Source organism: Homalodisca vitripennis, chromosome 6, assembly GCF_021130785.1.
Source record: "Homalodisca vitripennis isolate AUS2020 chromosome 6, UT_GWSS_2.1, whole genome shotgun sequence".
Classification (NCBI taxonomy): domain Eukaryota; kingdom Metazoa; phylum Arthropoda; class Insecta; order Hemiptera; family Cicadellidae; genus Homalodisca; species Homalodisca vitripennis.
Genome location: NC_060212.1, coordinates 44,535,494 through 44,545,698, shown reverse-complemented (window position 1 = coordinate 44,545,698; position 10,205 = coordinate 44,535,494). Strand labels below are relative to the sequence as shown.

The following is a 10,205-nucleotide window of genomic DNA, read 5'->3' as shown; positions in this document are numbered from 1 at the left end:
GGTCGAAGATAATTGCTAATAGCATTTTGTATCGGGCCGATATCAGTAACGCAGCACTGATAGATTTAAATGACCAACTTGAGTTAATGTGCTGGAACTTTGGTGTACACTTGGTGAAGACTTGGCACTCCATTTCTAGACGTCACTTAGCAAGAGATGGTCGCCATCTCAGCAGATATGGGAATCGTTGCCTAGGCTCTCTTATGCTTCGTTCATTGATGAGGGTTCACGGCGGGAATTCTGAATTACCTGCCATGAATCGACCACTTAAGGAACTCTCTCCTGAAAACTCCCAGAGTGTGTTTCCCCCTCTTCCTCCTCAATCAGTTACTGACTCGGCTAGTTTTTTAGAACTATCCCCCAATCCTCCAACACTGACATATGGTGTACTGCCCTGAAAGTACTTCACCAAAATGTCCAAGGACTTGAAGGTAAGCTTGATGGAATGTCACGGATTGAGGAATATAGTCTGGTCATTTACGACAGAGTTCAAGAACTCTAGATCTCTTATTGATCATGTATACACTGATCTTCCCAAAGATTATGTTACTGCTTCTGTTCTTGTGACTGCTTTGGCAGATCATTATGCTCAGACGACTGTGATTAAGCTGCCTTCTCAAGGGGATGCTTCTCCAAAATTTCGTTCTTTCCGGTTATTCACAGATAAGAATACTTTGCTATTCAAACATTTCCTAGCTCAGGAGAAATGGGATGAGGTCTATAGCGCAGATTCACTTGAGACCAAAATGGAGAAATTCATGTCTATAATTTCGTTTCATACCGACCAGGCTTTCCCAGAGAAGAAAGTAACGTGCAAGAGAAGGTTTTATAGTAAAATCTCTTTAAGCAAAGATCAGGCTGATCTTAGGGACTTAGTCAGATGGTGGTACTCCATTACCAAAGATCTAGAGAGATCCTCCCCACTAAGACAACACTTCCTAAGATTAAAAGCTCAATACCGGTATAGCATAAAATCTTCAAAGTCTCTCAAGGTGTCCAAACAAATTAACCATTATTCAAATAAGTCAAGGACTATGTGAAACATCATAAATGAAAATAGGGTCACCTCAAAGTCTCATCATGACTTTAAGTTTGCTGTGAAAAATAGCAAAGGAGAACACTGGTTACTCATCCGAAAGAGGTTTCCAACATTTTCAATGATTACTTCATAAATGTAGGTCTATTACAGAGTTGCGCTCTAAATAGCAAGAATGCAGGTATCTCTTCAAATAAATGCTCCATTTCAGAGTCTTTCTTTTTGAACCCGGTAAGCTCAACAGAAGTCATTAGTTTGATACATTCAATACGTTCCAAAGCGGCATCTGGAATTGACAAAGTGTCGTCTAAGCTCCTGAAATCCTGCTCAAATTTTCTAGCAAATCCTCTTGCAAATATTATGAATAGTTCATTTGAAATGGAATATTCCCCGATTTTCTTAAGCTTTCAGTCGTTAGCCCTCTTTTTACGAAAGGAAAAAAGGAAATGCTTGACAATTATCGACCTATTTCGATAACATCTACATTCTCCAAGGTCTTTGAGAAAGCAGTTTTAAATAGATTGACTTCTTTTATTGATAGACATGATACTTTATTTTCTTACCAATTTGGCTTTTTAAAGGGAAAGTGTACAGTTGATGCCATGTTTACTCTCATAAACATCATTGTAAAAGAGCTGGATCAATTGAAATCTGTTGCGGGTGTCTTCATTGACCTCCGAAAGGCTTTTTACATGATAAATCATGGTTTGCTTCTTGAAAAACTTGAGAAAATTGGAATTCGGGGCACTGCTCTAAACTGGTTCTCCTCCTTCCTTACTGGACGTAGGCAAATAATAAAGATATACCTTCCATACATCAAGATTGTATGACATATTCTTACTCAGATGAGAAGTTTTTAATCTCTGGAGTCCCTCAGGGCTCCATCCTGGGCCCGTTACTGTTCATTTTGTACATAAATGACTTAAAAACAAGTGTTCATAAGGGTAATCTGTGTCTTTTCGCAGATGACACCTCACTAGCCATATCACATCGGGCACGACAAGATTTGGAAATTGTCTCTTATGTTGAATCAAATAACATTGTGCAATGGTTCCTAGAAAATCTTTTGTGTGTCAATTCTAATAAGACTAAACTGCTTGATTTTTATATTGGCTATAAAGACACAATTCCTTTAAAACTTTACATAGGTGAAAGTATTGTTACTTAGGATAACGTAACATTTTTGGGACTTCACCTTGATGCAAATTTAAAATATCACTCTCACATAGAACATGTCGCTAAACGTTTGTCGTCAGGTGTTTTTGTATTAGACGTCTGTCCACCTTCTCCAGTATTGAAATCCTTCTTTCAGCATATTATGCCCTCATCTATCCTTTCCTTTCATATGCAGTTGTGATTTGGGGATCTGAAAGCTCATATACGAGGACTCTTTTCATTCTGCAAAAAATAGCTGTGAGGATTATTGCAGGAATTGGCAGAACAGAATCGTGTGCTGCTTACTTTGGATCTTTTAATTTGCTCACCTTTCCATCTATTTACATTTTGGAATCACTTATTTTCATGAAAAAGAACAAGCATATTTTCTCTGAATTTTTACCATCTTCGAATAGTAAAACCAGGAACAAGCACAATTATAATATACTACCACACAAATCAAAGTTTTAAAAAAACCACACTCTATTTATAATTGTATTAAAATCTTCAATAGCCTTCCGATCGCTCTGAAACAAGTACTTTTGAATGTAATGCAATTACTTTCAAAAGAAATGTAAAACATTTTCTCCTTCAAAATAATTTTTATAATATTAAGGATTATTTAGATAAGAAATATGTTTAGCTTTTAGAAAATGTTTGTAATGACGATTGTTGATACAATTTATTTTGTTTGATAACAATAAAGATATTTGAATTTGTAGTTTCTCCCGAAAAAACAAGTATCGAAATTTCCACACTTATCGGAAACTAACGCTGTTAAATCCTACAACTCATTTCATTCTTAAGATATCCTGCGACTACACAGACACACAGGAAAATAATGTTTACAGAACTCAGACAGATATAAGAGATAATCTGCGTCTATTAAGTGTCTTCAATGACGCTCAGTCAAGTACCATCGATATACATGCAAATTTATACTACTAATTCTTGTCTATGTAGGAATGAAGTTTAATGCATGCATGTTTAAAAGACTAAGTTCATTTTTTAAATATAGTCCGAACAGAAATACAATTTTTCCAAATCCTCGAGTGACAGGTTTTGCTAATGCTCAGCCAACTACCAGATAATATCCACGTTTAAAATTTTTTTTTATCAAACCAAAAACGTAAATGATTATGATCCATTGATCAACTGAAATGTACAATAATTGTACGAATGAACGAAAATTAATTCCTGTAGCAAACATTGCTTTTAATTTGGGTATCAAGGAATTTTCATTTAGTTAAATATATTCCAGAAAGTCTAATATATAAGTACTGATTTACCATAGTTGAAATGGAATGAATTTATAAAACCTTTAGTAAAATTAGCTTTTAAATGTTTGAATTACAAGTTATTTTATGGTGTATTCAAATTAGCCTTGTGCGTTTCATTTATATTACGTTTAATACATGCATATTTATTCCACACAATGGAGATAGATAATACTTCTGAAATATAAATCATGTTTTTATTCTACTAGTATGTGTTTTGTGGTAAACCCATATTCAATAATCATGAATACACAATTTATAAGTGTTTAAATTTTACAATATTACTAAACAGTAGAGAATAGGCATTAATAAAACCAGAGATAAAAATTTATTTCTGAGTGACAAAGATTATAAAAGATCGCGGGGTGAAGATAGAGCCAACTGTAAAAGCTGTAGAGAAGAGACGAGTTTCAGACAATAGACCAATAACAATACTATCAGATCAGTTCCCTTTATCATTTACAATATCCTTTTGAGAACAAAGTTTTCTAATACTGTTGTTATTAGTGTAAACTTGTTCAGTAATATTAAATAATATCATTTTGAAAATTTTGAAAAAGAATACAAGATAAATCTAACGAAATGGTCTTTACAAAAATAATTGAGTCGCACACTAATACAATATAAGAATACAATACAATAATACAAATATTAGTTTGTAAAGATAATATATAGCTGTTAACAAAATACAAATATTTTCAAACCAATACATTTACATTATGGAATATTGCTTTTTTATAATGGAATTACTGAAGGTGACATATATATTTAGCTGAAAATTAGTGTAGGTGGCATAATTCATCTTGAGTATGTTTGTCCACATGATATCTCCGGAAGGAATGAACTAATACTTGAAATTTTAGATGAAGTTTGATTTCTACACTGGCAAAATCGATTTCTACGATGATGTATATCTTTCCGTTTGGTTTGGCTCAGATAATATTGTCTTATGATCAACGGTCAGGAATTTGATTTAGAATACTAGAATGGGTAAAAAATGGGTAAAAAGGAATGAAAGAAAGGTGATTATGCCTCTTAAGCTTCAGGTATTTAAGACAATGATGAATGGGTTTTAAAGTAACCTGGTAAGGAGGGCTTGGGACTATGATTTGAACACCAGACAAAAGACTGTACCAGTTTGTAGAAATATAAGAGGTGGATCTTTCAAAACCATGGGTTTGTAATTCAAGTTATTTAAACTGTACTGAGCTGTACGTGGACGAAGAATGGCCAAACTCCCCCACCACAACTTCCAATAAATGAATGTAACTTGGTGCTGTATTTTAAGGTAATCTTAACTTGAATAACCTCAGGAGTGTTCGCTTCGTGCATTTTGTTACCTACCAGTTGAACCCACACTCGATACAGCAAAAACCAAAGTGTAAAATTCTAGCCACCGTTATGGACTTTTAGGAGCTGCGCATCACTAACAGCAAATGTTGAGATTTGATATGCAAGGGTATATGGGCAGGTCTATTATACTGCGGGTCATGACTGATGGAAATGGTGTAGCCCTTAAATATTAAGGGTTATTATCTAGACATAAGGGCTTGCCACTTCCTGCCTACTTTGACTGGAGATGCTGGTTCAGACCTGGATTCCTCTTCTTCCGAGGAGGAGAAGAGGACATGACTGAGATTAAAGCTCAGAATTCTTCCTCGAGGATCTTCTACAGGAGGTGGCTCCTACCAATTTTACCCATCTAGAATTACGTCACTCTGAAAGCAGCGCAAAGGTACTTTTAGGAATAAGTTAAAATTTTCAGTTTTTTGTTTTAAGAGAATAATAAGCATACAAATAAATATTTAAACTTTACCTATTTAGTATTTTAACTTTATAAGTCTAATTTTTAACATTTCATACAATATTCATAAAATATGCATCTTTCCCGCTATTTTCCATATATTATCGTTATTGTCCCTTCTTAATATCGTAAGCGACTATTAGCACACCCTGTGAGTGTAAAAAGTTTAATTTCTAAAGAGAGACAAACATTAAATGAGCTTTGCATTATTTCAGAATGAAACTAGTTTTTAAAACGAGTTTGTTTTGTTGGTGGCAGGACTCACTACTGCCACAACTAATTTGAAACACATTCGTACAGGTCCATACACTGGACAGAATGTTTCACGACGGTCTGCACTCATTCCAGTAACACTCATCATAATTACAGCACTAGACTTATCATTCCATTGTGTAGCAACTAAGTCATCATATAGTTATATTATTATTAATTGCTTTTGAGAATGATAGTCACTTGATTGCGTTCCCAGTATCTACGGTGAAAAACAACAACCGTGTTCAAATTAGAATGATTGCAAAAATAGGTGTGTTAATGTTTCTCTATTTTCATCATCATTCAGTAATACGCATCAGTTACCATGTATTCCTTCAAGCCCTACTTTTCTGTGAATTTCTTAAATTATTCTTTTCAGTATAACTGACTCGCATATTTTACAAAAGCAGCAATTACACTTTTGAGGTTATAATTGTACTTTGACATAAATAGACACAGAAGCAATTTTACTAGTTCTTTTTGTCTTATACTACGTTTTATAATTTTTTTTCTATTCTTGGTAATATGAGTCATAACTATCACAACAATTTTTTCCAATAAAATGTCACTAAATCAATTAATTCCTCATGGGAAAATTGGGAAAAAGTGGTATAAATAAGTATAGTATTTATCTCAACAAACCGTTCATTTTGATTAGTACATCCGTTAAACTTGTGTGAACGATTTACTTTTTGAACTTATGTATTAATTTATATTACTTATTTATTTATCTTAAACAACTACACAATTTATATATATATATATATATATATATATATATATATATATATATATATATATACATATATATATATATATATAGGCTCTGTGCGTACCAATAATTTAAAAGTTTCGCTGACTTAAGTGTAGTTTCAAAGAAACATTCAGAAAAAGCTTACATCAAATGATTTTTTACGAAATTAAACATACAATAACATCAAAACTTAGTCAAATCTCAGTTGTCAAGTTTATTACACTCCACTAGTCCAAGTCTAACTAGGATCTTGTAACATGGACTTTCGTATCGTTACGTATTTATTTTAAATTCTGTTTTATTTTTTGAGCTCAGAAAAATATTCAAAAGTTGTATTAAATTGAACGTTTGTATCAATTAAATAAACTTGAACCCACATATTTCTATCTAGACTTACTACGTCACCCCTATCGCTTTTGATTGAGGCATTCCACTCATGACACAACACGCCAAACTTAAGCTTGACTGAGCAACGCCTGCACGACAGTAAAAAAAAATTAGTATAGCTGATTATCTGAAATATTGCTTCAATAGCGGATGTCAGAACTGAAATATTTCAATTATTTAGGTATATATAACAATGGAAAATGTAATATAATTACTGTCATCTTTAGCTTACTAATGTTACACAAACTAACCCCGAAATGTATCCTTCACAGATTGTGTCGTAAGAGCTGTTAAACAGTACGGTTAATACCGGGATGCTAAATAAATCGGCGTGGTGAAAAAACATTTCTACTACCAGCTCAGCTCTTTTCGGTGTACATCGGGTAGTCGAGTCATCAATAATCGACTCTTCAATAATTAGCAGATAAGTGCAACTGGTGTGATAATCATTTCCAGGAAATGTGAATCATCACATCCTCATTTTGCCTTTCTTTTTTTATAAAAAAAAAATGTTCAGTCCTCTCCTCATCCACTTTATATCGCATTGAAGATCAGAAATAATGTTCTTATGAGTAAAAACATCCATTAGTTCAGACTTCTCTTAATGTAGCTTTTTTCAAATACTTCTCTTTAATTCCTTGAATTTCCGGCTTTGTTGGTTGTTAACTTAAAACACTATTAACGCCTTAGAAGTAGGAAATCAGAAGATTATATGCTTACTAAAAAAAGGAAGAGTATGCTATACCACATATCGAGTACCAGGCTTTGCTCAAAATACATTAATTCTTGTTTCAAATCCATAGCTCGTTTCATCCTCGATATATTTTGTAGGAACTACAAACGATTGAGTAGCTGATTAAAAAATGTGTCAATTTCATTTACATTTCAGAATAAAACATACAAGTAGTATTATATTTTTTATACAATAAAGTGCAATTTTCTTGACTTGAATTCTGTCTATCTTTTTCCTTATATACTACAAACATTGAGTAGTTGATTAAACAATACAAAAGTATTCATATCAGATATAGTTTTCAAATAGTTACTACTCCTAGTTACTCTCTTTACTTAAAAGCTTATGAAATCCGTTTGAAAATATCTTAATTGTTAACTAAATCCTTCTCGGTAATAGACAAAAGTATATAATTTTAATAGAAATCTATTCTAAAGTGTAATTGGGCTGAATAATTTTAAAATTAACATTTCTGAATTCCTTTTCCATCCGTGCCTTGGTTGCTACATAGTTATGAAACCTTCAGAACTGCTTTGCAAACAAAGAAGATTAATTTAAGAAAATTTTAATATTATTATATTGATGTAGTGCATCCTGAAACGGACAGGTTTAAAATATAAAACTAAAACCAAGTTTATCAATTTAATTTCTGTCTCAACATAGTTGGCGGTCAACACTGTTTAGAACGCTTCAGATTCACTACAGAGTAGAGAGGCACTTTTAAAATTTTCATTTTATTGATTCAAATCCGCCTAAGAAATGCCTTACACAATCATATTTCACTGAGTACCCCATGCATCGTGTTCGAGCAAATCTTCGTGTCTGAAAAAAAGCTTCGTGTTAATAGCAATTAAATTATTGTATATTAAAATGTTTTTATCTCGTACGTTTATACTACTTTCAATATCCATCACAACATTTTTCTTATTAGCAGGTACAACAATTTTGCGTCTTAGTTACCAACTTTTTTTGGTTCTCTTCAGACGAACTTGGCTCCAGATTTCAAAAGTCATGTCTGAGACAGCATCAGTTTTCAGACGATACATTAAGAGGTAGGTGAACTAGAGCAACACTTAATAGGGATTTCTAGGTGTCAGGAGATATTTTCAGATACTGTACTGTCTGTAGGCAACAGTTTCTAAACAGTGCAGATTCAATTTAACATCATAATTCACAGTGCGTGCAAATCCATGGATAAGCTAGTTGCATTGTGAAAATCCTCAAATAAAAATAGACGTTTATGCTTAACGTAAATATACAATTTGTAAATGTGGCCAAACATAAATAATAAACTAGACCTAAGAGTTGAATAGGAACCGATGGTATTAAGTCAGCTCGCCACTACAACAATGTAGCCAGTTGCTGGGCAAACCTTTGTCTGTGAAAGCTACTCCGTTATTGATGGCGGTAAGCGTTCTTTGGCTTCTCCCAATTGTGTAGTGAAGACCTATCTAGTTAATTTGGCTGTTTATCTTTGCCTCAATTAATGCAAAGGCTATGGATGGTAAAGTCATTGAATTATGGCTAAACCACAATAATATTTACATCTGTCTCTGGTCATTGTATTTCTAAGCCTATACGACTTATATTACTCAATTTAGCTCATCCTCACATCAAGTCTGATTTATTTTTTAGTTGATTATCAAATTAAAACCTTTTAAAAAAGGTTTCATGTAAATTCTGTTAACATCCGATTTAGCTCATCCTCACATCAAGTCTGATTTATTTTTTAGTTGAGTATCAAATTAAAACCTTTTAAAGAAGGTTTCATGTAAATTCTGTTAACATCCGTTTAATAATTTTATCTAGTATTTACACTACCTCTCTCTAGAATTATTATTAGTATCCTCGACACTATTTTGTATCATAAAATAATCAAAATTAATAAAAGTATACTTACAAACTGGGAAATTTATTTAAAGTATTTTATAACGAAGTTTTGGTACTGGTGTTCATCAAAGTAAAGGTCCATCGCCGATATTATTCTGTGAAAGGGGTTACTCGACGTGCTGACTCACAATAGTTTTCAGCATTAAAAATTCTACGTTTATCTGTTCCATTTTTGTCTTCAGTTTCTTTACTTCCTCTTTCAACGAATTCATATCTACATCATGCTTTGTCATTTTGGAATTTAGGCTTTCTTATATTTCCTGGATGTAATGTTGTAAGTGAGTATAAGGTTTGGTTAAGGTTTTGAAAGAGATACTTTGAGATGATTTTGGTGACACAATTTGACAATTTTATTATGAACCCTTATGTTGCTACGGAAACACAATTAATATTGGTATTATTATTAATAGGAATAATATACGCAAAACTAATAAATCTAAAAATATTTTGATTGACTGTATTTCCGGGTTCCTTTGATCAAAAATAAACAAATTAAAATGTGCTGTTCAATTATAAATCTTGTGCAAATTATTGTTATGTGCTTTGTTCAAGGTGAAACGTCTAATTACTAGTTTATTAATACCCATAACTATGCATGGAAAAATTCTTTTCTTCCAAAACCGAATCATATTTGAAAATGGTGCGTCTTTTAGTAAATGTATAAGTAACGTAGTAAAATTCTCATCACAGTAAAAGCGTGATCTAATAAACATAATTATATTTATATGAAAAGAAAATTAGCAATAAGCTCCTTTTGCATAAGATATAATGTGTTTTTCCAACAGTTTACGCTTGAAGAACCCCTAATTACTGTTTTGGTTTGCCAAAACTTTTAAGCAATTAGAAATACTTTAATTTATTTCAAAACTAGATTCTATGATTGCCTACAGATTTTATGCATCAAACATAACAACAGA

At 32.5% G+C, this 10,205-nt stretch overlaps 1 long non-coding RNA gene across 1 annotated transcript; it reads right to left on the bottom strand.

The window, feature by feature from the left end:
* Positions 1 to 8,116: 8,116 nt before the first annotated feature.
* On the bottom strand, positions 8,117 to 9,636 carry LOC124365176. Its single transcript, XR_006922707.1, has 2 exons — positions 9,299 to 9,636; positions 8,117 to 8,220 (listed from the first exon to the last, which is right to left on the bottom strand). It is a non-coding gene; the product is annotated as an uncharacterized LOC124365176 (long non-coding RNA).
* Positions 9,637 to 10,205: the final 569 nt, after the last annotated feature.